This window comes from Panthera uncia (assembly GCF_023721935.1).
Source record: "Panthera uncia isolate 11264 chromosome C1 unlocalized genomic scaffold, Puncia_PCG_1.0 HiC_scaffold_3, whole genome shotgun sequence".
NCBI lineage: Eukaryota > Metazoa > Chordata > Mammalia > Carnivora > Felidae > Panthera > Panthera uncia.
In genome coordinates, this window is record NW_026057584.1 from 13334548 (window position 1) to 13361916 (window position 27369).

Below are 27369 nucleotides of genomic sequence, written 5' to 3' on the forward strand. Positions count from 1 at the left end.
ACAGAAATAAATTATCTTTTAACTAAAAATGATAACTACTGTAAACTTTTAAAATGAGTTCTATATCCCAAAAACAGATTACTTTCCTCAAATTAAGAATTGAAAATTATTCTCCTTAAAGATAATTTTGAGATATTTTAGAAGAATAATTGACAAAGTATCAAAAATTCTCTAATTTTTCATTTCTTTTTCTAGAAAAATATCTGAGAAAACAATTTTTCTACTAGGGATCGCTTTTATCTAAGCCATTAAAAATTGTATCTTCCAAGATAATTTAGTGGTGTGCACGTAGAAATTAAAAATATTTGCAATATTTATTTTCTTTAAAAATATTTCAATGTATTTTAAATATGACAACCTTTGACTAAGAACTAATTTCAGGAGCTGGGGTAGCTGGGACTTTTGAGCTGTAAGTTCTTCATTTTTCATTGTTATTTCTTATCCCTCTCTTACTTACTTACTTACTCACTTACTCTGTGAGTAAATAAGGAATAGCTATAAGACAAGAAAACATATTTGTGTAAGACCTTTATATGAGGCCAATCACTGGGGAGTAGAAGGGATGGAAAACAAGACCTTTTGTTTAGATTTTGTTCAACATGCATTCATTCATTCATTCCCCTATTTTGTATTGAACTGTCTGCCCACCAGACAATCTGTTAGATGCTAAAGATTTAAGAGTGAATGACAAGGGCTCCTGGGTGGCTTAGTCGTTTAAGCCTCAAACTCTTGAATTCTGCTCAGGTCATGACCTCATGGTTCATGAGATGGAGTTCTGCAGAGGAACTTGCTTGGGATTCTGTCTCTCCCTCTCTCTCTGCCCCTCTCCCGCTCATGCTCTCTCTCTCAAAATAAACAAACATTTTTTAAAAAGCGAATAACAGATTGAGTCTTGCCGCATACAATTATGCTTACAAATCATCAAAATACATCATGACTAATGATGTAAATACTATGTTGAAAATGATGCTGAAACAAGCAGAAAGAGCCATATATACTTTTAAGGAAAGACTTCATGGTGAAGAAAGACATTGGGCTGAGTATTTTTAAAGTACATTCTGTAGGCTTTGTAAATCATAAAAATAAGCAAAGCTTAGTACAAAATTGGAAAACATAAAAATATAAGAAGGAACAGGAAAATATAATCTTCAGCAGTTTGATATATTTAACCCTATGTTTTCAATGCAAGAAAGTTATATTTTATTTTTTATGTTGTATATAAAATATTTTAAAATAAAACTATGCCATAAGTAAGTTTTTATCTTGTATGGCTTTATAAGCATCATTTTTTTCCAGACCTTTTTTTTATATCATGAAGCAATTCATATATGTCGTTACAAAGTGTCAAAAAGCATCCTGGAAAATGAAAATCATGTGAAATCTTTCTAATGCTACAGTAATCTATTCTTTCTTATTTTTTTTCTACATTTCATATGATGTGTTGTAGTATAGGTTGTATAAAACCTCCCTCCGTTGATTTCCAGAAATTTGGCTCTTTTAAATAATTCAGAGTAGAACGTTTTTGTTCAGAGATATTTCTCACCATTTGGGATAATTTCTTGGGAATATATTCTAAAATTTAGAATTACTGAGCCACAGTGGGGGAAGGCCTGTGCAGTCCAAATAGACCTGTGGGTAGTTCAAGGAGGAGAGGAAAGCACGCGTCCCAGGGAAGGGAGAGAACAAGCCTAAGTTACGGAGGTGCTGGTCTGTAGCCCTCAGAGAATCCAGAGTACAGCCCCATTTTTGATTGACGCTCTCAGAACGATCCCTCCTCCAGAACCAAATGTGTTTCATTCTGTACAAGAGTACGAAATGACATTACAAGTGCTGAGAACTGTTGCATCGTCTGCAGGCAATAGCACCGTAATTACTGATAGTCGCCTGGACTGCTGAAAATGACCTATAAGCACAGCTGCAGTAATAAGGATACATAAAAATGTTCTGCTGATTATTAAGAAGGCAAGAATTTTCACGATAGTCTCAAATTATGATGACTAGTCAGGTGGCCTCATTAAGGTCACAGAAAACGATGGTCTCGCCAACTCTCAAATTCTGTGTGGTGACAGTGTCTTCTAATGGTTCTTCCACTGTAGTTCTGTTGGACACCCGGCCAGTATAATTACTTTCACCTCAAATTCCTTTCTGAAATGAGGTTGAGGATAGATAGATGATAGATAGATAGATAGATAGATAGATATAATAAAGAGATTAGATAGATAGATGATAGATAGATAGATAGATAGATATAGATAATAAAGAGATTAGATAGATAGATGATAGATAGATAGATAGATAGATAGATAGATAGATATAGATAGATAATAAAGAGATTAGATAGATAGGTGATCGATAGATGATAGATAGATAGATAGATATAGATATAGATATAGATAGATATAGATATAGATATAGATAGATAATAAAGAGATTAGATAGGTGATTGATAGATGATAGATAGATAGACAGATAGATAGATAAAGATGAAAGATAACATTTTATCAGCAGAGGAGGATTTTAAAGTATTTCTTATAGCATGTATTTCTTCTAAAGAAAGGAGAAATTATTAGTTAGAACAATGTATTCCGAGCAGCAGTATAAAAATTCTAAAATCATACTGTTTTTATTTCCCTGCCACTTATATGTGCGCTAGAAGCTTCCGAGAAGCCCGTAGTTGTGATGAAGGATCCATTCATTGTTTTTTATGAAGTTCACACTTTATTTGCTAAATGGCAAACTGGGGAATAGTGACTACACGGAAGCAAATAGTGCTCATCTTACCCTGTAGACCATTCTTCCCCATTACCCTAGCACAGATTTGTATTAAGGAGTTTAATGAACAGAAGCTTCTATATATAGCATACAGTTGCCAGGGAATACAGACTGCGTATGGACGCTGAGAACTACCAGGCAGCCTCAATCCTTAGATGCCCTCAAAGGAATCCTGTTGTTCAAGCTTCTCAGTTTCCAAGATTCCCTGCCACTTCAGTGAATAGATCAATTAAGACTTCCTCTGAAACCTATTCTCTTAGAGTTTCTGATAAGATCATTTCTGTAGAAATAGGGTGACCATTTACCCTAACTAATTGTTGTCCTGGAATAATTATTAATAGTGCCAGCTTCACTAAAAAAAAATGGATGATAAATTACATGCTCATCCTGCATATAAATGATCCTCACGAATAAGGAAGAAATACTGTAAGATAATGGACTGAGGAATGTGAGGGCCGCCGCATCCGCTTTATACATAGAGAAAGGCTCAGTAAAATGTGTTTAAAGAATTAAAATGCGTAGACGAGTCCAACCCAAGAAAGTAAAATATCCAGGTGCCGAAAAGTGGAAAAAAAACTCATAGTCTTGAAGGTAAAGAAGAATTGAAACTTCATGGCTGGCTGCCAAGGTCCTAGAAGCAGATATAAATCTAAGAATTGGGGGGTTGATGCCTGCAATAAATGGCGTTTGGTATCTGAGATCCAGGATGAAGCTTCTTTCATTGAAACGAAACCTGGGAAAATATTGACTTGCCCACAAGCGGCAACTGGAAAATTTCTAATTGATGCGTGTCTTTTGGCACACAGGCTGTGCGTGGAAACTACGTGTGACACAGCATTTTTAGGATGCGTGTGTGGGAAGTACATTTACAACGCCCATGTGGAACAGAAAGTCAAAGACATCAACGTGAAACCTTGTATCTAATGCCTTTAGGCATCCAGACAGAAGGAACTGCGAAACTGCCCTATCAGCGGATCCCCACAGCTCAAAGGACATTTCATTTTCAGAGGATAGGTTTCATATAAACTGAGGTCATGGGCAAATGTCACAAAATTTTTCACCAGTCTAACACCAACAGAGATTGGAGACCCAACAAAGAAGATAATTGAACTGAGAAATTCAAGGATATGTAAAGTGCTTGGAAAGTACAGTCATGCCAAGTAAGAGGACACAGAAACACTCAGATTGTTACAAAAGAAAGAAGCGTTAACTCCTAGAAATTAAAAACAAAAATTGTGGGAATTACTAAAAAGTCAGCAAAGAAGAGAAAAAGTGAATTAGATATGGCTGAAGAGATACTGAATTGATGAAGACAGACAGGAAAACCTGGAAAAACTTCTTTCCGGGGGAATATGGAAAGTTATAGAAAAAGCAACACGGGACTCAAGGTGAAATAGATTGGAATTTGACCTTGACTTCTCCTATGACTTTCAGAAAGTCTCTTAATTTATATTTCAGTTTCCTCTTTTGCGGATTTAGAGTAATCATGTATATATTATAGTGTAGGTTGAATTAAATATGTGTAGGGGCACCTGGGTGGTTCAGTTGGTTAAGCGTCTGACTTCAGCTCAGGTCATGATCTCACAATTCAGGAGTTCAAGTCCCGCATGGGTTCTGTGCTGACAGCTCAGAGCCTGGAGCCTGCTTCCAATTCTGTGTCTCCCTCTCTCTCTGCCCCTTCTCCGCTCATGCTCTGTCTCTCTCTGTCTCTCAAAAATGAATAAATGTTAAAAAAAATTTTTTAATTAAATATGTGTAAATTATACAATGCATTGTCGAGTACCTATTAGCTACTGAAAAAGTTTTTTGTTTTTTTTGTTTGTTTGTTTATTTTCTCCCTTCTCTTTTTAACAACTACTTGCTGGGTTCTTCAGAATACTGGTAAATAAAGCATTTACAATATAATGCATATTTACTATGCACACTGTACTTTACATTCATTTACTCAATAAATTCCACAGCTTTGTATGATACATAAATTCAGTTTACAGAACAAAATAGTGAGACAAAACAATCTAAATGCCTAGGTCACAATAGACAAAGAGACAGATATTTGACCCAACACTATTACATATCAAACCTCGTTTTATCAACTCCTGGCTCTTTTACATTTGTCTTTCGGGAACTAAGGAAGGCTATAAATCAATGAATCAGTTTCCCTTGATATAGATTACCGAGTATCATAAAATTTCAGAGATTCTAAAGCAGGCTAGGACTTAGGACCAGATTTCATAAATTCATGAGCTTCCCATGTTCCGTCAGTAACTATCCTCACCCTGCTTTTAGGGACATCCAGGCTGAGGTATCAAATGTGAAGGGAAATGTGTTTTAAATTAAAGATGGAATTCTTTTTTTTTTTTTTTTTTTGGTCAATGAATAAAGGAATGGGGTGGGCAATTTGTTGTTGATTGTATCTGTTTTTTAGTTCTTTTTATAACTGTGATAAGGAAGCATTTTATATTTTATGTTCTAAAAGGGCAGCATTTTACACAATAAAGTGAAATAGCACTTCATCACATCAGCTATTTTAAAGGAAAAACAAGGTTTTGTTTCTTTGATTTAAAAAAAAAAAAAAAAAGCAATGACTCCCTAAGGACAATACTTTTTATGTTGCCATTTCTAGGAAAGAAAAAATGAAGGCATTTTAACTCTTTTTTTTTTTGAAAATTCAAGAGAAAAATGAGGAAGTTAATAGAGTATGATCTATATGAAAGCCCAGTCTATGTCCTTTCCATCCCCAAACCCCTAACAGTGTGTGGTACATGATTAACACTCAATAACCCTTTATTAAATTATGTCAAAATAAGACTTTGTTCAATTGATTTTGAGGTTCTTGAAATTAAATTCTCCTAAAATGTTTAAAATATATCTGGTATTTCTCTTCTAATTTTAGTACTACCTCATAGTAATATCAGAATATATGTTCTGTCTATATTTTAAATAGTTCTTATATGTAACATATTGAATTCATTTTGCCAGATAATAGCAGCATGAGTGAGTTTGGGGATCATTTGCAAACCTCATCATAATTGCAATAGTGCTAATATTTATGTATCTGCTATTCATCACCTTCAAAGAAAGTACTAGACTGAGAACTTCAGATACATGAAAAAACAATTGTGAGACCTTTTATTAATAGTTGATCAAAATTGTTTCTCCTACCATGAATATGCTCAAGATATGTTTCTATTTTGGAAACATTACCTACAAACTGGTAAATGTAATCATTTGGTATAACCTTTATATTTCTGACTCTGCATGTTAATTTCTGTGGATTCATTTGCTTCTTTAATGAATAAATACCTAACAAGTTGTTGACTATATGTGAGTCACTGAAATACACCGACAGATAGAAACCTGGTCCCTAGCCCTAGAAGATGACTGTGGGACAAATAAGGCAATAAGTTTCTAAAATAGAATATGCTCTATACTGTCCTAGGGGTTAGCACAGGATGCTCTCCAAGTGCTGAAGGCACTCATGAAGATATCTTGAGAGAAATGACATTTAAATCTAGAAGCAGACCCCAGAGGTAAACAACGGGAGTAAGCAGCTTGTATAAAGAAAAGGAAGAACAAACAAGACACACACAAGTGGGAGTTCAACCGTGGCTGGAGCAGAGCTTTGATAGAAGCTCAAGAGGGCAGTGCTGACCATGTCAAGAAGATCCTTTTCATGACACTATAAAGAGTTTCAGAGCAACTAGGAAAACATTAAATCCATTAGGTAGATATGTTGGTCAGTTTTATGCGTCAATTTGGCTATAGTCCCTAGTTTTTCAATCAAACTCTAACCTAAGTGTTGCTGGGAAGGTATTTTATAGATGTGGTTGAAACCAATAATCCACTTATTTTAAGTAAGGAAGGTTATCCCAGATCATCCAGGTGGGCCAACTTCAACGAGTTGAAAGGTCTTAGAAGAAGAATAGGGTCTTCTCCAAATAAGTAGGAATTCCATGTGTAGACGGAAGCATCAGCTCATGCCTCGCTAAATGTGGATTTAGTGTAAAGACAGAAGGAAGCAAAAAAAAAAGAGCAAGAAACAAGTCAGTCACAGACAACACCATGGAGAATTTGGATGTCTTTCATTATGTAGCATAATGGTGGCACTTTAATTTTTATTAACAACCCCCCACCAAATAGCAGGCATCCCCACTGCCCAGTCTAATGCTCCGCCATAAAAATGACCTGTCACTGGCTTTGCTTCTGATGTTAATGACCTCTCCTATTCAGCTCTTCAAGACAGCATCACCAGTCAAGGTGATGGTCTTTTAGGGAAGCTAAAAGGTTTTTTGTCAGTTCCCTTCCTCCAGCCCCTCTTATGCAGTAGCCAAGAGAAGTAAGAACTTGAATGGCCACATATGAGGACAGAGACAGGGTTTTCTGGACTTTCTATGACTGAAACTTTTAAAGAAGTAAAAGATTAGCTTAAATTTGGTGTCGCCCACCATCTTTCTTGATCCATGAGGTTGACAATGTAGCATGGCCACTTTCTCTTGCAATTTTTCTTTTTCTAGCTCTTTTCCCCCACTCTGAATGAGTGGTAAGAGGCTCAGAATTGCTTCTAATTCAGGAATGTTTTCTTCATGCCCCTTTTGAATGGCTGTTCCTCTCCCATGTGGCCATACTTGGAGCTATTGGCTTAGCTGTGAAGGTCTGTATTCCTGGGCCAGCTGTGGTATGGACATCGAAACAGACATGCACTTCCTCTATAAATACATAACACTATTGAACAATTACTACGTACAAGGCATTAGGAATCCAGGCTAAATGTTTTACTTGAGTCTTCTCCTTTACTCTTCATTGAAACCCTATGAAATAGAGATTCTAATTATTCTCGTGGCAGGGGAAGGACGATGCTTACTCTGAGGCTATTGGAACTTGCTTAGAAGCAGGGAAATGGAAACCTTCATGTGGTCCATTCTAGCTCCTTTCAGACATTTAGAAAAAAAAAATCTCTGGTTAATAAGGAAGAGTGATTTTACCTTTATTTTCTTGAACATGTTTTAGAACTTCACAAGGAGAAATAAATGTTCAGGATCTCCCGTTGAGTCGCTCTACAAAGCCTGTAAAAATACCTTTGCGGTGGCACCAGCTCATTGGTTTTTCAGTTTACTATTTCTAGCAAGAGACAACTTCATCCTGAAAGGAACAGAAGAGAAGCTGGGGTTTGAGATGGAGATATAAAGCTCCTGCCTACCAGTTAGCTATTGGCCTTTCTGTTTCCCTGATTCTGACTCTTCATGTAATGAGGATATTTTCCGAAGGACCCAGGGACAGCTTTTCAACTTGGCATCTGATATCTATTTTAGCCACAGGTCTTTGAACATGCTGAGTTTATATGGGCATGCCCTCTGTCTTTCTGAATGTACTAACAAGTGCTCTGCATGGAGTGTGGATAATTCACTTTTAAGATTGGACTGACCATCATCATCACCAAGGAGTTAGAACATATTCTAAACCACAATGATGGAGTTGGCTTCTTGTGTATGTTATAGAAAAATTTATCATTTTGGATAGAAAAAATATCTAAAACTGAATGCTGATGGCTTGGCTTTACTTACTAGCATGCCACATCTTTCTGCTTAAGTTGTCTCCTTACAGTATCTTCTGCAACTCCACTTGGAGCAGCAGGTTGTTCCCATAGGCTTTCAGAGGGCCATGAACTCCTTTCCGAGAGATGTGTGTGCTTGGGATTCTACCAGTCATGGAGAAACTAAGAAGATAAAGAGAGGAAGATGTTCCTACCCAAGTGGTACTCTCAAGCTGGCTCCTATAGGCTTGGGAGAACTGATTGTCAAATCATCAAGAACTTTGCAAACTAGTTGTTAAATTAAACTGTAACAGGGGCCCCTGGGTGGCTCAGTCGGTTAAGCGGTTAAGCGTCCAACTTCCTCTCTGGTCACGATCTCGCAGTTCATGAGTTCAAGCCTCGCATTGGGCTCTGTGATGACAGCTCAGAGCCTGGAGCCTGCTTCGGATTCTCTCTCTCTTTCTCTCTCTCAAAAATAAAGATTAAAAAAATAATAATAAAATTAAATAAACCGTAACAAATCAAATCTTAACAAAACAAATTATATCATGTATTTTAAAATTAAACAAGATATTAAAAACAAAGGTAATAAATACCCCAAAGCCATCATTTACAAATTCTTTCACCACATTTACTCATATCTATGCTCTTGATGTTGTTTATTTATATCCCTTGTATCGACAAGGTAGAAATGTACTACATAATGGTGTGCACCTTTCCCAATCAGGCCAGGTGCAGCTGGCGGTTCTCAACTTTTCATGTGCATCAAAAGTACCTGAAGGGATTTAGTTCTTTGCACATGGATCACTGGGCACCTGAACAAGAGTTTCTGATTGACTTGATCGGAGAGAGGACTCGAAACTTTGTGCTTTTAACAGGTTCCCTGGTGTTGCTAATGTAGCTCCTGGGATGGTCTTTTGAGAAGTCTCAGTCTAAAGCCCAGGAGATAATCCTCATTGTCTCAAGTTAAAGATGAGGAAACAGATTTAGGGAGATCAAGCATCACAGTGCCAGGTGCACTAATTATTTAAGTCTTAAATATCAATCTTCGTACCATACAGCTAATCATCCAGACAATAGTAAAACGTCAGTGTGATATTTTGATGACACAGAGACACAATTCATATGCTTATGTGTAAATAATTAAAGTTCGTAGCCGCTTAATTTGTCACCTATTGTGTCATCCCTCTATGTTAGAGGTTTTAAGCATTTGTAAGAGCTCTGAAATTCTGCTATTTCTCTCCTGTACAAATGAGGAAACTGAGGCACATAGACATTCACAACGGCTCAACACATGCGTTATATGATAACTATCCCAAGATGAAAAGTTATTTTTACATGGGCCTGCCACAAAGTCTAATTCATTTTTATTGTATTTATACTTTAAGCCCAAATACAGAATAAAATACATGATCAAAAACTCAGAAGGACTTTCATTTTGGGGGGGGGGCAGCTACTGCCAGCCTTCGTGGGTGCCACTGGCCTTCTGTCTTCTTTCATGGAATCACCGTGTTATTTCTTGGCCTTTTTGTTTTTTTTTTTTACATGCCTGTGAATTCTTTTCTTACAATCATGGACTGACAGTTCAGTGATTTTCTAGCAGTGCTCAACAATGAAGCCTGGGTACAATCAAGCATTATTTAAATTCCTAGGGGAAAAAACATGTGGCATAAAATTCAAGTTTTCTTTTCCCACTCAGGCTAATGATATCTCAACCTTCAATCAGATCCCAAACATCGAAGACCAAAAGGGTGTGGAGATGATTTTCTTTTTAAAGAGATAGGCCTAAAAGGACAAGCTATAGAGAAAGAAAGAAAAATCAACGCAGGTGCAATAGGGGGGGCTGTTCGCCTCACATGTTATTATTCAAATGAGGACAATATTAAAGGGTGAGATGCTCGTGTATACAGGACCACAGAAAGACAAAGATGAACAAGGTGATAACACTGGCCATAAGTTCCGAGCTTGTAGGTCTCTGAATACCAACCAGTCAGAGATCTGATATAGGGAGCTATAGGAAACGGGGCTGAAAATTAACATAGTTTTACCAAGACAGTAAAAATGTGTGCGGGCTTATATTTTTTCAACTCTTATTGCTCAGTTTTCTATTAAAGAAAAATGATGAGAGGTGTGAGATTGTGATTTATAATTAGAAATACATATTTTCCTTCTTCCCATTTCTGGCACTGAGGTCCTAAAACCATTCGAATTTCCCAAACGATGAGAGCAGAGCGATGTCTCTTATGGTATTAATGAGGTGACTTTTAGAAAGCACCTGGGAGGGGCGCCTGGGTGGCCCAGTCGTTTAAGCGCCTGACGTCGGCTTAGGTCAGGTCAGGATTTCACGGCTTGTGAGTTCGAGCCCAGCGTTGGGCTGTGTGCTGACAGCTCGGAGCCTGGAGCCTTCTTCGGATTCTGTGTCTTCCTCCCTCTCTCTGCCCCTCCCCTGCTCACACTCTGTCTCTCAAAAATAAGTAAACGTTAAAAAAAAAGGTTTTTTGGAAGGCACCTAAGAATAGGGGCTGGTTGTCAGGTGACCCTGTGATCAGAGGGTAGGAACTTTCTTTTTTAATTTTTTTTTTAACGTTTATTTATTTTTGAGACAGAGAGAGACAGAGCATGAACGGGGGAGGGTCACAGAGAGAGGGAGACACAGAATCTGAAACAGGCTCCAGGCTCTGAGCTGTCAGCACAGAGCCCGACGCGGGGCTCGAACTCACGGACCGCGAGATGGTGACCTGAGCCGAAGTCGGAGGCTTAACCGACCAAGCCACCCAGGCGCCCCGAGGGTAGGAACTTTCAATTCCAACCTCCTCTACCCCTTTGTCAATTGCCAATGGCGATGATTTAATCAGCCATGTCTGTGTAATGAAATCTCCATAAAACCCAAAAGGATGGGGTTCAGAGAGCTTCCGGGTTGCTATGTGGAGAAGCAGGCAGAGCGGGAGAGGGGTGCCCTCATCGAAGGCAGGGAAGCTCCTCACCTTTTCCGCATCCTTTCACCTGCCTGTTTCTGAGTTCCATCCTTTTCTTATAAACTGGCAATCTGGTAAGGAAGGAAAGTTATTGTCAGTTCTGTGAGCCACTCTAGCAAATCAACCAAACCCAAGAAGGAGTTGCGGGAAGCTCTGATTTGTAGCACGTCCGTCAGCTCAGGTGACAACTTGTACCTGAGACTGGCATCTGCGGGAGGGGGCTTAGGCTTGTGGGACCGAGTCCTTAACCTGTGGAATCCGATGCTCTCTCTCAGTAGATAGTGTCAGGATTGAGTCAAACGTTAGGAAACCCAGCTGGTGTCCAAGAACTGCTCGGTGGTGCATGGGGGGAAGGCCCCTCTATTATAATCAGGGGCAGGATCATTAGTTGGTCTCATTCTCAGCACACAAGAGAAGTTGGCACGTGGAGACAACAGTATGGGTCCAGGGATGGTGGAAAAGCCCATTTTGCCAGAGCAGCGATCTCAAATTTCGATCACGCCGCTTACGCATCTCTGCCTCAAATTTATTTAATACCTCCTACATCGCTACGTTTTCATTTAAAAAGCATTTGAAAGGAAACATTGTGTCCCTAACATGAACTGAATAACTGTGTCTTCACATAAATAGGAAAGCACTCCTCAAAGTAAACACAATAAGAATTGGATGGAATAAAATGATGTCCAAAAGGCTCCCATATCCCGGCTTCTGGTGATGGGCAGGTTCACACCTTCTTCCCGCCTCCCATCCCACTTATCTGTTTTATGACAACTGCAAGATGACATTTAAAATTACGTTCCAGGTCAAATGTTGTTTTTTGCTACTAAGGCTGCTTAAAACCAGGCTTTCTCTTCTCACCCCTCTACAACGCAGTGAACTGCCCACAGGTATCTTCTGTACAGCCAGTGACTCCATACCTCAGAGCACTGAGCTGGAAAATCAGGTATGTGAATCAGAATTAGGAATCTCCTAACATGACCCTCAAAATGATTTAGGGGGCAAATTGTCCATGACCGTCAACTTCTCATTAACAATAAGTCATCAAGTGTTTGCTTGTAAATATCCTCAATTAATCTCCACTTCATTTATAAATATATATATGTATATATACATATTTATAAATATATATATATATACATATTTTTATATTTATAAATATATATGTGTATATATATTCACTCACGCATACACACATACATATGTGTATATATATATATACAAGTTTTCTTTAAGAAGTATAATGTATGTTTGCACATCAACTTTACATTACATATATTTTATTTATATATCTTATAAAAATGGTTTTCTTAAACCATTCACTCTAGTGATTCATCACTTACGTACCATACCCAGTGAATTTAAATAATTTCTTGTTTTTTTGATGATAGCTATTCTGACAGGTGTGAGGTGATACCTCATTGGGGTGGGGATTTGCATTTTCCTGATGATCAGTGATATGGAGCATCTTCTCATGTGTCTGTTGGCCACCTGCATGTCTATGAATAGACATAGAAAAAATGTCTATTCAGGTATTCTCCCCATTTTTAAAATCAGATATTTTACATTGAATTGTATAAGTTATTTATATATTTTGGATGTTAAGCCCTTGGCTGCTGTATCATTTGCCAATATCTTCTTCCACTCAGTAGGCTGCTTTTTTTTGTTTTGTCGATCGTTTCCTTTGTTGTGCAAAAGCTTTTTAGTTTGATGTAGTCCCATTTGTTTATTTTTTGCTTTGTGTTGTCTTTGTTTGAGTAGACAGGTCCAAAATATATTGTTAAGACTGATTTCAAAGAGCTTACTGCCTGTGGTTTCTTCTAGGAGTTACATTTTCAGGTCTCACATTTAAGTCTTTAATCCATTTTGAGTTTTGTGTGTGTGTGCAGTGTAAGAAAGTGGTCGTTTCATTCTTTTGTATGTAGCTGTCCAGTTTTCCCAGCACCATTTATTGAAGAGACTGTCTTCTTATATTCCTGCTGCCTTTGTCATAGATTAATTGACTGTATAAGTTCAGGTTAACTTCTGGACTCTGTAGAGCATCTATTATGTAAAAACATATCAGTAGTTTATCTTCTGATGTGAGTACATAATTATTTAGTAAATCATCGGATTAGGTCAACATTTTTATTATCTTTGAGGAAAACTGCCCTTTACAGAAACACGTATTTATAAACTGATGTAACTGATTAGCCTTTCCCACATGGAAAGTATGTCCCCATTTTGTAAAACAAAAGAACACCTCAGACTCCTTGATTTGCAAGAAGAATTTCTCTCATGTCCGAGTTCAGCTTCTACAAATGAGGTACAAAAGTATGAAAAAGCGGGAAATCTGAATTAAGTTTCCTTGTCATCAAGATCTGGTGCATTTTCTTTAATGTCAACCTATTAAATAATGGAGAAATAGCGTGATGTGAGAAGTTTCCTTAAAGAAGTATAATCAACCGTGTGCTTGCACATGAACTTTACAGCTGACTAACCTCTACAGTCCATAGAATTTCAGATCTTTAGTTTTATTCAAATTTCCTATGGAGTGTTTAGGTGATGGATGTGTCTGGGGCATTTCAACCAATCTTCCAGGCTCCATCTGCCAGGCCATCTGGATTTTGCTTCCACTGAGAACTACGTGGTGAATGATTACAGACTATGACTTAAAAGAAAGAGAAAGAGAAAGAGGAAAGAAGAAAGAAAGAAAGAAAGAAAGAAAGAAAGAAAGAAAGAAAGAAGAAAGAAAGAAAGAAGAAAGAAAGGAAGAAAGAAAGAATAGTAAACTGTACCATAAACACCAGCAGAACTAAAAGCATTTTTGTGCAGTCTTCTATAAAAGGAAAAAGTTAACAAGCAGGCAAGAAAAATGCATTGCCTTTTTTCCCCATCAGTCACATGAATTACAATAACTGCCTGACCTTTTTCCATAAGATGTTTAAATGGCAGCTGTTATGGCTACAGTATACCATTCCATCAAAAGCTCTTGAGGACAATAGTTTGTTTTGCAAAGGTCATGTTCCTTATATACTTGTGAATGTGTTCAAAAGGTTTACTAACTAAATATACAAGATTTTCATTGAGAATAAATTATATAACAGCTTTCAAATTAAATCTAAGCCATGAAGTCTACAGGGAATACTTCTAGAACTTTGAAAATCCATCTCATAGTTTATAAAGAATATTCTTTTAAAACAAGTGAAGTTGGGACACCTGAGTGGTTTGGTGGGTTAAACGTCCGATTTCTGCTCAGGTGATGATCTCACGGTTCACGAGTTCAAGCCCCGCTTCAGGCTCTGTGCTCACAGCTTGGAGCCTGGAGGCTGCCTCAGATTCTATGTCTCCCTCTCTCTCCGTGCCTCTCCCCCACTCATATTCTGTCTCTGTCTCTGTCTCTGTCTCTCTCTCTCTCTCACCAAAAAAAAAAAAAAAAACATGTAACTTGAATTGATAGGAAATCTAAGGGTTTTATTAAATGATTTATTAAAATGGTTTAGGTTTAAAAAAGATTCTCTTTCAACTTTACATCATACTTAACATTTTAAAAAGTGGAATTATAATACATGAATATGCCTCTACTTCTGACAGAAAATAAGAAAGGAAAAATCAGACTTTTATCATGTTTTCAGTAGCAGCCTCTTAACTCCTGTATTGACAAGAAAGCCCCAACACTGGAAGCTTATGTCAGCATTAGAATAATAAAGTCTAGAATAAATTGTGTAGGTAACACTAACGAATTGATCTTTATAAAAACTAGTTTTTGTTTTATTTTATTTCGTCAGGTATATGGAAGTGTAACTTGTGTACAATAAAACATCTTCCTTTTGAAGTATACAATTTGGAAAGGTTTGACAAATACACAGTTATGTAATAACCACCGTAATCAATGTAGAAGCTATTTTCCTCAACTTGTAAAGTTCCCTCCTACCCCTTTGCAGTCAATTCTTTCTCCCCACACCAGCATTTTAATATTTTAACTGTGTTTTCTCTCATTTTGCCTTTTATCAAAATGTCATAAAATGAAAGCTCTCTGTACGTAATCCTTTGGGCTCAGCGACTTTCACTATGTATCAGTAGTTTGTTGCTTTCAACAGCTGAGTACTATTCCCCAATTAGATGCACCACAAATTGTGTCTCCATTCACCGCTTGGACATTTGGATAGTTTCTAGTTTGTGGTGGTTACTTGCCATAAACATTTGCATACAAGTCTTTGGTCATGATTACTAAAGAGCACAATTGCATCAACATACAAGTATATGTTTAACGGTGTAAGAAACAACCAAGTTCTTCCACTTTGCCTTCTTACCTGCAATTCATGAAAGTTGCAGCCACACCTACATCTTCATGCATAATGTTATTCTCACTATTTTCAAATTTTAACCATTTTTACCAGAGTATATGTAATGTGAAATGCCAGTTAAAATCTCAGGCTTTTTTTTTTTTTTTGGTAATTAGCAAGTTTATTCTGAATTTTATAGAAATGCAAAACACTAGAAGGGTACCTAGGTGGCTCAGCTTGCCGTTAAGTGCCCACGTTGGGCTCAGGCCATGATCTCATGGTTCATGAGTTCGAGCCCCACATTGGGATCTCTCCTGTCAGCACAGAGCCTGCTTTCCATCCTCTGTCCACCCTTCTCTCTGCCCCTCCCCGACTCATGCTTTCTCTTTCTGTCTCTCGAAAGAAAGAAAGAAAGAAAGAAAGAAAGAAAGAGAAATGTGAAACACTGGAATTGCCAAAACAATTTTGAAGAACGATGTTGGAGGAACTGTATTTTCTGAATTCAAGATTACAAAAATCAATATTTTGTGGTTTGTACATAAGAACAGTCATTAGCTAAATAGAAAATAATAGAGAGTCAAGACATAGACCTACAAAATCATAATCAATTGTCTCTTGACAATAAAGTCAAGGGAATTCAAGGGGGATATCTAGTCTTTTCATCATATGGTCCTGAAATAATATTTTTTTTAAAAAAAAACACCGTCCTTATCTCAAAACACATACTAATTCGCTTAATGTGGGTCATAGATCTACAAGGAAGAGCTAAAGTTATAAAAATTTCCAAAAGAAAATATACCATTAAGGCTTTTTGCCCTTGGGTTAGACAAAAGCTTCTAAGATGAGATAAAAAGTGTTAAACGTAAGAGAAAAGAAAAGATAACTTAGATTTCACCGGCAATTAAAATTCTCTGCCCTTTAAGAGATACAGTTATGAAGATGTGAAGACAGTGAGAGACTGGAAGAAAAATTTTCCAAGGCACATATATGATAAGAACTTGTATTGAGAATACATACAGAACTCTTAAACTCAATAAAGACACAAATAAATCAAGAAAAAAATGTTGTCAAAGATTTGCACAGACTCTTCAGCAAAGAAGATGAACGGATTGCAAACAAGCACATGAAAAGATGCTCAGTATCACAGTCATTCGGGAAATGCAAGTTAAGACCATGAAAAGATACCCACTGAAAAATATTTTTAAAATATTTTTCTTAGAGAATAGAGTAAAACATTTGGGAGACACTTTAGATCAGGATATAATTTTAGTATATTATCAATAAGACTTAGGTTAGAAAACAATTTATTAAAAAATATTCTGTCATTAATATATTACATAATTACCTATAAACACAGTTAAGACACTATGGAACACTTTCAGTAAAGATTTTAAAGTAATTCATTTTATTCCTGCTCTTTCTTATTTTCTTATTTATTTTTCCTTGGATAGGTTTTACTATTTATTTTTTTTTTAATTTTTAAATGTTTATTTTATTTTTGAGAGAGACTGCAAGTGAGCAAGGGAGAGGCGGGGGGTGGGGGGGTCAGAGGATCCAAAGTGGGTTCCACACTGACAGCGGACGGGGGACTCAAACTCACAAACTGTGAGATCATCGCTTGAGCTAAATTTGGATGTTTAACCGACTGAACCACCCAGATGCCCCTGGATAGATTTTAAGTTAAACATATACCTATACTTCAAAATGGTAAATTCTCTATTCAGTTTAAAATTCTGTGCTTAATTTTTATAGGTGAAAAATATTGGTTGTTATTATTTAAAATAACTAAACAAAATATATGCTGTGAATTTTACATGAGAAATAGAGTAAAAAATAAAGTAAAAGTCATAAATAATAGGTTAAATGTCAACTAAAAAAGAAAAAAATAACCAATTGGCAGTTTTCGTTTGCATTTTTCAGTAACAAAGTTCAATTTTTTTTCCAGAAATATACTCATTTATCTAAATTCTTCCACATAGTGTCAGTCCTTTGTCAGTTATAATTTGGCAAATATTTTTGCTGGATTTTCTTTTTTTTTTTTAACGTTTTATTTATTTTTGAGACAGAGAGAGACAGAGCATGAACGGGGGAGGGGCAGAGAGAGAAGGAGACACAGAATCCGAAGTAGGCTCCAGGCTCTGAGCCATCAGCCCAGAGCCCGACGCGGGGCTCGAACTCACGGACCGCGAGATCGTGACCTGAGCTGAAGTCGGCCGCTTAACCGACTGAGCCACCCAGGCGCCCCTGCTGGATTTTCTTTATTACACATTTTTGACAGATTATTCTTTTTTTATTTTTTTAAGTTTATTTATTTTGAGAGACAGAGAGAGAGAGAGAGTGGGAGAGAGAGACAGCAGGTGCATGAGTGGGAGAGAGGAGGAGGAGAGGAACACAGAGAGAGAGAATGCCAGGCAGGCTCCATGGTCAGCACATTACCCAGTGTAGGGCTCCATCCTACAAACCTTGAGATCACTATCTGGGCCAAGATCAAAAGTGGAACACTTACCCTACTCAGCCACCTAGGTGCCCCTTGACAGACTATTCGAAAACAAAAGAGTCCTTATGTTCACCAATATAGAACAATAAGTCTTCCTTCATTATTTGTACTAGTCTACAGCTTTGGCTACATAGTGCCAAGATATCTGGCTGAAAAGCAAAAGCCAAAAGCTGAATGTATTGTTTTAAGCACATTTGAATACAAACAGTAAAATTGACAGCTTTCAACGTACTGTTTAAATTGGTTGAAGGTGAATTTACATGAAGCCAATTTTTTACTTTTTGATTCAATATTTTAGTTGCCAGGTACATATAAAATTTCTTTGTGTTGCTTATGGTAAATATAAAGTTTTATAATCAAATTGATAGAAGGTCTTAAAATAATTTTAAAGCTGTGATCTTTGCAACCAAAATTACACAGTGGGCATGTTACAGGTAGCTAGACTGGCCATGACATGGATTTTATATATCTGGAAGATTCCCATTTCCTTAAATATATGAAATTACAAATTTGCCTTCTATACTTTCATTCCTAGCCCAGATGGAATAACAAAGCCTAGATTTACCCTTCTACTTTGAAATGACCACATATTGTCTGATAATATTCACATGAAGTGTCCAGACTAGAGAAAACCATGGAGACAGTAGTGAATATTAATTATTGCCAGGAGCTGAGCGTATAGGGAGATTTGAAGTGATTGTCAATTGGCATAGGTTTTCTTTAGGGGGTAATGAAATTTTTTTTTAATTTTTTTTTAATGTTTATTTATTTCTGAGACAGAGAGAGACAGAGCATGAGTCGGGGAGGGGCAGAGAGAGAGGGAGACACAGAATCCGAAGCAGGCTCCAGGCTCTGAGCCGTCAGCCCAGAGCCCGACGCGGGGCTCGAACTCACGGACCGTGAGATCGTGACCTGAGCCGAAGTCGGACGCTCAACCGACTGAGCCACCCGGGCGCCCCGAAAATTTTTTTAAAATTAGAGAATAGTGATGTTCACACAACTCTGTAAATGATTAAAAACTACTGGGTTGTATACTTAAACATGTGAATTTTATGTATATTAATAATATCTCAATAAAGCTGTTATGAAAATACATGAAAAAAGAACCTGAGAAATGCAAAGAAAAACTTACAAATCTAAAGTTTGTCTCAGAGATTTCAATATTCCTCTTACCACTAAGTAATAGAACGAGCAGACAGAAAATAACAAGGATATAGTAAAATTATACAGTATGAATAACTTGATCTAATTGATGTTTATGGAATACTCCACAGTTAAAATAAATTCTTTACAAGACCACATGGTACATTTGCCAAAATAGACCATATTCTGAACCATGAAGCACATTTCAAAAATTGCAATAGAATTCAAATCATGCAAAGCACAACCAAAAAGATTTAAAGTACAAATCAAATTCACAAAAATATGCAGATAATCCAAAATACGTGAAAACCAAATAACATATTCCTTATGAACCCAAGGGTCAAGGAAGAAATCAAAATAGAAATGAGAAATTATTTTGAATTGAAAATAAAAACACAATACATCAGAATTCATGAGATGCAGCCTCAGCAGTCCTTAAAGAGAAGTTTACAGCTCTAAGTGCTCATATAAGAAGGAATTGTCTCACATAATGAACTCAATTTTCAATTAAAAAAAAACTAAGAAAAGAAGAGCAAATTAAACTCAGAGTAAGTGGAATAACTGAGATAATAAAGATCACAAAGGATACCGATTAAATAGAAAACAGAAACATCACTGAAACCAGTGTTTTGTTGAGGTCAATAAAATTGATAAATTTCTATCCTAATTACACAGGAAAAAAGAATAACACACAAATTAAGAATGTCACCAATGAAAGAAGGTATTGTTATAGCTTCTACACATATTGAATCCAACAACTTGAATGAAAGGGACAAATTGCTTGAAACACACAAATAGTAAATCTCATGTAAGAAAAATGGGATTACCTGAGTAGTCTTGTATCTATTGAAGAAATTGTAATTATAGTTAAAATCCTTTCCACAAAAAAAGTTTTGGCCTACGTGTGTTTACTGAATTGTCCTAAGCATTTTTTAAAAATGCCAACTTAACACATCTTCCAGAAAACTGAGGAAATGCCTCCCAATTTATTCAATGAAGCCAGCATCATGACACCTAAACAAAAAAGACCAAAAAGATACTTAAAGAAAATGACCGATGGAAACCCTTCATGCACACCAATGCAAACATTCTTCACAAAAGTTCAGTAAATTAAATGCAAAACTATATTTTAAAGGAATTATAAATTCTGACTTGGTGTGATTTATCTCAGAAATGCAAAGTCTGCTTAACTTTTAAAAATCCATCAGTGCAATTTATTATATTGACAGAACAAAAAATATGTAAGATTATTTAAAAATATGCAGAAGAAAACATTTTACAAATTCAAACACCTCTCAACAAGCTATATGGTGTATAACTCAATTCTAGTTAATAAACAGGAGAGGAAGTCTGAGAGCATCCCCCCAAATTGTTCTCCTTTGATTAAAAATGAACAGCACCATGGATCGACAGAGATAATAGACCCTTTCTGGTCTCCAAATGTTCCCACGTGAACGTGAAATTGGACTGTTTTATCCCTAGGGGTGAGGATTGCGTCAGTATGCTAAAGATGACAAAGTACAAATACCCAAATAACTAGATTTCATGTGAAATCATTAAACTGCTGAACAAACCAAACCTAGATGCTCCCTTCCTTCACAGCCCTTATTCTAAGAGAAATTATAATTCATTATAATTCATTATAATTTTTAAAAGCTGACTTGGGTTTTAAAGCATTAAATATACACTGTCAAACGCCATAGTAAAAAAGCTAATACAGCTTGAACACTTATTAAATATTAGTCTGGGGGCACCTGGGTGGCTCAGTCAGTTGGGCAGCCAGCTTCTGCTCAGGTCATGATCTCATGGTTTGTGAGTTTGAGCCCCACGTCGGACTCTGTGCTGACAGTTCAGAGCCTGGAGCTGCTTGGGATTCTGTGTGTGTGTGTGTGTGTGTGTGTGTGTGTGTGTCTGCCCCTCCCCCGCTCTCTCTCTCTCAAAAATAAATAAACATTACAAAATATTTTTTAAAATATTAGTCTGAATTTGTTTCATGTTATATTTGGCATCATGTAATACTTTAAACGCGTTTTCTATTTTTTTTAATGTTTGTTTATTCTTGAGAGAGAGAAACAGAGCATGAGCGGGAGAGGGGCAGAGAGAGAGAGGGGGAGACACAGAATCCCAAGTAGGCTCCAGGCTCTGAGCTATCAGCACAGAGCCCGACATGGGGCTCACGAACCACGAGATCATGACCTGAGCTGAAGTCAGCCGCTTAACCGATGGAGTCACCCGGGTGCCCTGTGTCTTCTTACAAGGAAGCAACCAAGCCTCAACCTTGTAAATGCACAAAGTGTGATGTATTAGCACATACGCAAGTGTGTATTCCTCACTGAGAGGATAAGAAAGAAGAAGAAGAAAGAAGACGTAGAATAATCAATTATCTTATGGCATAGTCCACAGCTACCCAATATTTTTTTCCTTCCTTTCTCCCCTCTCTGCCTTCCCTCCTCACGTGCGACAAAGATACACAACTTCCCCTTTGATCTCCGTGGTTAATTTACTTCTGGAGGAACAGGTATGAGGCTTGCCACAGACTCATGGTATTTGCACAGATCTGGAGCTCTACTTAAGCTAAGTAAGCTCTTTTCTTGAAGATAGTTTTGAAGGCGATTTCCTGGTTTACTGTGCCTTCATCTCTGGGCTGGTGAGGTCAGACCCTTTCACCATCTATCATCCATTTTTCCTTGGCCCCAAAATATGTGTGTGTGTGTACATGCACATGTGTGCACACACACACACACCCATCTGAGATTGGAAAACAGGGAGATGTATTTTCTATGTCTGGTGTCATCTCCCATTCATATCCACCTGATCTTATGGTAAAGAAAGGAACATATTACGAGATCCAAACGCCAGATCTGTGGAATTATTTAATATTCACAAATAAGCAGAAAATACTGTGAACTGGAAATCGAAGAACTCCGAGCTAGTCGAAAGCCAGTGGTCTGTGCAATTATGATGATTGGAGGCGGGTGGCAGGAAGTGAAATTTCATCATTGAAGCTATTAGAAGTTAAAAGTGTCAATTTTTAAAGCTCAGGTCAAATTAATGGAAATTTTGTAAACATGATTGTTAGCTGTTTCTGATTTATTAAAAAGCAGCAAGGAGGGGGAAATCATTTGGTAAGAAGTCTAATAATTGTCAGCAGGGACAATTAATGTTCATTTGTGACATCTCACATAATAACTACCCCATCAGGCTTCCTGATACACTGGTTTGTTTTCAGCTATTAGATTAGCAATATAGAATAACTTCCTTAAAGATAATATGAACTGTTGATACAGAATACTAGGAACTGAGAAAGACAGACTAGTTTCTAGTAATAGCTAATGTCTCTTGTATTCTTGCTGAAATAGATTTACTGGCAACCCAATCAAATACTGCCCATGACATTGGGGTAATTGTGCCCAGAGTAGGCAAGACAATCAAATAGAGTGTTTTTCCCTAAAATAATATCTGAAATTTTGACTGAGGTTAGACTTCCCATCAGCCTGGCTGGAACATAATTTTCAGCTTCTCCCTCCTTTGGCAACATCAACTATAACAAATCTTGGGCTTACTGGAAGTTTATATTCAGCTTGCCAATCACAACACCATAACTAAAAGTACTTGATGACATAATAAAAAATAAAATACACTTAATAAAATGATAATTAGAATATCTTTAATAAAACGTAATTGCAAAACTTACTGCCTTCAACATCGTGAGTCATTGTATCCATTTTAACCATACTCACTTATAAAACAATTACTAGTACGATACAGGAACAGAGTCGGTTCACCAGTATTCAAGTGATTTTCATCAAATACGTCTCCACTCATTGAGCGTAACTGAGAAAAATGACTACAATGTGAACAAAAGCTAAATGGGAATAAAAATGCTTTTGCAAGATGCCCAGGTGAATGGAAGACAGCCTTGGTCCTCACCTACCACATTCAGAGAAGAGAAAATGCAGATCAGCTGTATTGGGGATTTTCTTCATGTAATTTCTCCAAGCTCCTACACATCCCTTTCTGCAGAATTTTTGAATTCCTGAGTTGAAATGGAGTTATCTTCTGGGCTCGCAACTGTTTGAGCAGATGTGACGGAACTACATGAAGTGAAATTCGGTAGTACAGATTAACAACCATGTAATGTGTGGGCATTATCTCAAAACAGCACTGTGTTACATACACAAACCAGAGTCTCAACGTCCTTGCTCTTTCTAGCCTTCACCAGCCACATATCCAGAGGCAGGATCCTGTGCTCATATCCTAAAAGTGATACAGAGAAGTGATACAGACAAGATAGCTCATCTGGAAAGCCTTAGAGACAAGCATCCACCAAATACCCGCCTTAGAAACACCCATCACCAGGGGCGCCCAGGTGGCTCAGTCCGTTAAGTGTCCAACTTCGGCTCAGGTCATGATCACATGGTTTGTGGGTTCTAGCCCCTTGTCAGGCTTTGCGCTGACAGCTCAGAGCCTGGAGCCTGCTTCGGATTCTATGTCTCCCTCTCTCTCTGTGCTACCCCCCCACCCCATGATCTGTCTTTCTCTCAAAAATAAATAAAACACATTAAACATTTTTTAAAAAAAAAGAATCACCCAACAAATTTCTCTGCCACAAGGTCAAACCTCTTTGTAGTTAACCAACTTTGTCTGCCTCTTTAGCATCCATCCTTCCCTCTCCCCATAACTGCTTCCAGTTTCTAGCTCTCTATTCATGTTATCTAAGTAGGGCTCCCTTAGCCCCAGGCAGGACATAAGCATGAGCAAAGGCAATCAGTGGTTTCTATCTCTAGAACAGTTAGACATCCAACAGAAACAGATGGCACAATCCAGTGAGGATAAATTGAGGAGCACTTATTTACAAACAGACTAGTTACAAAGGGTACATAGGTTATAAAGGAAACATTAGAGATAACGTGGAAACTCAAGTTCATTGCAACTGCTATCACCCATAGACCCAAAGTATCTGGAAAGGGAGAGGATATAGGAAACTGGAAACAGAGGGAATCATCTAGAGCGAGGACTTGTGGGCTTTTGGTGAAGTCCAAAATGACACCACGCGGGAAAGAGAAGGGTAATTACCCCGACCTCCTCTTCACGTCTGTGCCTTCCCGCTGAGACTCCTGATTGGCTGAGCTCAAACCAAATTGGGAGGGATAGGAGCCTGTTGATGCAATCCAAACAGATCACCCTCCTACAGCTGAAAGCTAGAACTGAGAAGAGGTGGAGAGCCAAGAAAACAGTCAGTACAATCTTCCTAGTCACAGGAGTTTGATAGGAAAGTAGTAGCCCAAGGCTCAACTAGACACTGTGATGTTATGAGGACAAACGGTGGACCCACCATGTGGGCATAGAGAATCCAGCCAGCCCATGGGAGGCAGAGCCCAGCAATGGACTCAGGTGATGTTGTGAGTCCTGATCACATCATACCTAAGGACAAAACTTTTCATTTAAAAACTGCTTTTTTTAATTCTATAAGCCAATTTCAATTTTTTTTTTTTTACTTTCAACTGAAAGAGCTCTAACTGATACACTATGGACATCATTGAGAGTCAGCATAAGACTGAGTTCACATGCCGTTTCACTGTCAAAAAAATCAGACCACTAAAGGACCATAATTTATTCCAGGGGTGCCTGGGTGGCTCAGTTGGTTGAGATGGATGAGTTGGTCCAACTCTTGGTTTTAGCTCAGGTCATGATCCCAGGATTGTGGGATCGAGCCCTGCATCAGGCTCCACACTGAGCGTGGAGTCTGCTTAGGATTCTCTCTCTCTCTCTCTCTCTCTCTCTCTCTCTCTCTCTCTCTCCCTCCCTCTGTCCCTCTCCCTTGCTTGTGCACTCTCTTTCTAAAATAAGAAAAAAATAATAAAAAATAAAGGGCCATCCTTCATTCCAGCTCATTCTCCCAAATCTGCCCCAAACTTAGCCATCTTCCTGACCTCTCCAGAAGCTCACCTCCAACTTTGAGATTCCTCTCAAAGTCAAATTTGTGCTTGTTTTGACAGATGAATCCCTTTCCAAACTTATTTTTGCAAAAACCTATGGAATACTTTTTTTGTAATCCAGACATTTATTTTTAGTATCCCCCCCAACCCTCAAAAATAATGGCTGACCACTCTGGAAAACAGGAGAACAGTATGGAGTTTCCTCAAAAAGTTAAAAATAGAACTACCCTACAATCAAGCCATTGCACTACTAGATATTTACTCAAAGGATACAAAAATAATAATTTGAAGGGGCACATGCACCCCAGTTTTTATAGCAGCATTACCACCAGTAGCCAAATTATGGAAAGAGCCCAGATGTCTATTGATTGATGAATGGATAAGGAAGATGTGATATATATAGAGAGAGGAATATTACTCCACCATCAAAAAGAATGATATCTTGGGGCACCTGGATGGCTCAGTTAACAAAGCATCCGACTTCAGCTCAGGTCATGATCTTCTGTTTTGTGAGGCCCACGTTGGGCTCTGCGCTGACAGCTCAGAGCCTGGAGCCTGCTTGGGATTCTGTGTCTCCCTCTCTCTCTGCCCCTCCCTTGCTCATGCTGTCTCTCTCTCTCTCTCTCTCTCTCTCTCTCTCTCTCTCAAAAATAAATAAACATTAATTTTAAGAAAAAGAATGAAATTTTGCCATTTGCAATGATGTGGATGGACCTAGGGTATATTTTGCTAAGTGAAGTCAGTCAGTCAAAGCAAGACAAATGCCACATGATTTCACTCATATGTGGAATTTAGGAAGCAAAATGAACAAGATGCACATAGGGAAAAGGGAAAGAAAAAGAGAGGGAGGCAAGCCACAAGCGACTCTTAATTATAGAGAACAAACTGAGGGTTGCTGGAGGGGGGGGTGGGCAGGGGATGGGCTAAATAGGTGATAAGCATTAAACAGGGCACCTGTGATGAACCTCGGGTGTTATATGTAAGGAATAAATCACTGAATTCTACTGCCAAAATCAATATTACACTACATGTTAACTAACTAGAATTTAAACAAAAACTTAAAAAATAAATGGCTGACCCAAACCTGACAGCACTAACGTTTTGTCTCCATGCTGGTGTTACGACAACTGACCTACCAGTTGTAAGATGCATCACAAGATATGGGTTCTAAATACTAAGAGCCTCAAACACTTGTGGATTCTCTTCTTCTGAGAAGAAGTTTAATATCAACTGTGCAGTAATACCAGTCACACTCCTTTGGACCCTAATATACATTCTACAGTGACAGGGAAGGACGTGGTGCCAGAGATGGCATAAAGGGAATTAAATGCCCGTTGGGTCTATTTCATCCATGATACTGTTGAGTGAGAAGTCTCTGCCGATACATCATTCATGGTTGCAGTGACTCGGTATGATTGCAGTGCTTGATGTCCTTGGGGACAAAAAATGAGAGTTTTCTCAAAATCTGGGGAAGCCTTCGTATATCACTTTGGATCCCCCGAGAAACAGATACCAAAGCAGAATTCGTTATGCGACAGATTTATTGGTGGAAATGGGTGTGCGTATCAGTTACGCATAGGCGTGTAACAAATTACCCCCCAACCCTTACAGTTTTCAACAACAAGTATTGAGTATATCAAACACTTTCTAAGAGTTAGGAATCCAAAAGTGGCTTAACGAGGTAGTTCTGGCTCAGGATCTTTCAGGAGGCTACAGTCCAATTGTTGGCTGGGGAAATAGTCATCTCAGGCTGGAAAAGTTGCTTCCAGCCTCACTTGCATGGTTGTTGGAGGTCTCAGTCTCTCAAGTGTAGTGTATGGCCAAGAAATTTTTATTTATTCATTATGTAGACCTCTCTACAGGCTACCATGGCATGGATTTGTTTTCCTTCAGAGCAAGCAAGCAATCAGGGTGAGACAGAGAGAAATCTTGCAAAAGCAAGCAAGAGAGTACAACCAGAAGAGAAATCACATGCTTTTATAATCAATCTTAGAAGTGTCTACCCAAGAATGTGGATATCAGGAGTCGGGGATCATTGAGGACCGTCATCCAGAGGACTGGCAATCATCATGTGTGAAGGAAAAGGAGGTTAGAATCAGAGCAGGTAAGAGTCTTCAGGTTATGCTGCAGATATAACCCCTGTGAAAGGAGAGAAGGAAGAACGGAGTAGGCAGAGTCTCAAAGGGCAGTGCAATCCTGAGAAAATTCTGCCTCGGCTGGTGGAGAGTGCCTAAGGCAAAGATGCCACTTG